This window comes from Populus nigra, chromosome 2, assembly GCF_951802175.1.
Source record: "Populus nigra chromosome 2, ddPopNigr1.1, whole genome shotgun sequence".
NCBI lineage: Eukaryota > Viridiplantae > Streptophyta > Magnoliopsida > Malpighiales > Salicaceae > Populus > Populus nigra.
In genome coordinates, this window is record NC_084853.1 from 21,648,478 (window position 1) to 21,650,977 (window position 2,500).

Here is a 2,500-nt window from a genome sequence, read left to right on the forward strand (position 1 = left end):
GGCCAGGCAGGAAAATTTGTCGAGGGGACACGCTGACGAAACAGCGCTGGTTCAGGCACGGTGGGCGCAGTGTTGGAATCGGCAGCGCCGACGAAATCGGCAAAGTCGGCAGAATCGGCAGCGCAGATTTTTCGACGAACACGGGCTGGACGGTGGACTGTCCAGGCCAGGCAGGAAAATTCGTCGAGGGGACACGCTGACGAAACAGCGCTGGTTCAGACACGGTGGGCGCAGTGTTGGAATCGGCAGCGCCGAGAAAATCGGCAAAGTCGGCAGAATCGGCAGCAGGTGCTGGCGATGAGTCAGGACGGACTGGATAGTCCAAGGCTCGATGAGAAAGACCGCTGGTTTAGACACTGGGGCAGTGGCAGCCCGCGGGGCAGTGTCGGCAGATTCGGCAGCAGTGTCTGCCGATTCGGCAGCGTTGGCTTGTTGGCGCGGGGGGCCGATGCGAGTGGGGACTTGGGCAGCGGGCAGTGAAAGCAAGAGTTTCCCCGATGCTGCCGGGAAAAACGCTCCCCGGGATGGCCGGGTGAGATGACCCGGCGGCCCGCGACGGGTCATTCAATTCCATGCCCCGTCAACATAACTCCCGATGTACTGTTTGCTTTTTCGGAAGAAGAGATCCATCCCCCCATCCTCGGCCAGCCAAAAACGCTCCAATTAATGGCCGGGTGAGATGACCCGGCGGCCCGCGACGCGTCATTCAAATCACTGCCCTATCGGCTACAACTGCTGATGGGTGGGATTAGAGGCCTGCCATGGTGGTGAGGGGCGGCGAGGACCGTGAAAGCTAGAGTTTTTCAGAGGCTGCCGGGAAAAAGGCCCCTCGGGTGGCGGGGTGCGAGGACCAGGCGCGTCATTCAATTCTCTTCCCTATCAACTTGGCTCCCGTTGGCGGGATTGGAGGCCTACTGTTTGTTACAGGGCTAAAATCGTCAGGGGAAGAGCTGACGAAACAATGCTGGTTTGGATGCAGGGGGTAGTGTTGGAATCGGCAGCGCGGACAAAATCGGCAAAGTCGACAAAAAAGACTGTTGGTCTGGACATCGGGGCAGCGGCAGCCATGCCGACAGGGGGGGAAATCGGCAGCGCAGATTTGTGCAGCTGCAGGTTCGTCGGGGAAATCGGCAGCGCAGATTTTTCGATGAACATGGGCTGGAAGATGGACTGTCCAGGCCAGGCAGGGAAATTCGTCAAGGGGACACGCTGACGAAACAGCGCTGGTTTAGACACGGTGGGTGCAGTGTTGGAATCGGCAGCGCCGACGAAATCGGCAAAGTCGGCAGAATCGGCAGCGGGTGCTGGCGATGAGTCTGGACGATTTATAGTCCAGGGCTTGATGGAAAAGACTGTTGGTCCAGACAATGGGGCAGTGGCAGCGCGGATTTGTGCAGCTGCAGGTTCGTCGGGGAAAATCGGCAGCGCAGATTTTTCGACGAACAGGGGCTGGGCGCTGGACTGGCCGGGCCAGGCAGGAAAATTCGTCAGGGGGCCACGCTGACGAAAACAGGGGCTGCGGAGTGGAAAATCGGCAGCGCAGATTTTTCGACGAACAGGGGCTGGACCGGCCGGGCCAGGCAGGAAAATTCGTCAGGGGGGCACGCTGACGAAAAGAGGGGCTGCCGCGTGGAAAATCGGCAGCGCAGATTTTTCGACGAACATTCGTCAGGGGGGCACGCTGAGGAAAACAGGGGCTGCCGCGTGGAAAATCGGCAGCGCAGATTTTTCGACGAACATTCGTCAGGGGGGCACGCTGAGGAAAACAGGGGCTGCCGCGTGGAAAATCGGCAGCGCAGATTTTCGACGAACAGGGGCTGGATGCTGGGACCGGCCGGGCCAGGCAGGAAAATTCGTCAGGGGGGCACGCTGACGAAAAGAGGGGCTGCCGCGTGGAAAATCGGCAGCGCAGATTTTTCGACGAACAGGGGCTGGACGCTGGACTGGGCCAGGCAGGAAAATTCGTCAGGGGGCACGCTGACGAAAACAGGGGCTGCCGCGTGGAATGGCAGCCTACACGCAGATGCGAATTCGGCAGCGCACGATGGCTTGAGCAGGTCATGGGTTCGACTTGGGCGCGATCTGAAAACCTGGACGAGGGACTGTCGACGCTGGACGAGCCAGCGCGGTGGCCTGTCGTGCCCCGTTCAGGGGGGGCCTGCCGCGGAGACAGCCCTCGCGGGCTCGACGCGCAGGCCAGCGTCCCCGACGTCGCTGGCCGCGGCAGGCGAGCTGCCGGGGTTCCCGCATTCCTACAAGAAAACGTCGTGCTTTCCACATGAAACCAATCCAGTAAAATCAGCATATTTTTATGAGGCTGCCCACTGAATTTGGGGTCATACCGGGCCGGTTCCTAGTTTTGCGGATTTACTCGATTTCTAATGGTAGGAAAATTAAAACAAATACTTCCCGACCTCGAAAATTCTGGGAAAATTAATGAAGGTGGATTGGATTTTTGCCAACCTCTGTGCAAAATTTCAGCTCAAAATACCAAGAAATG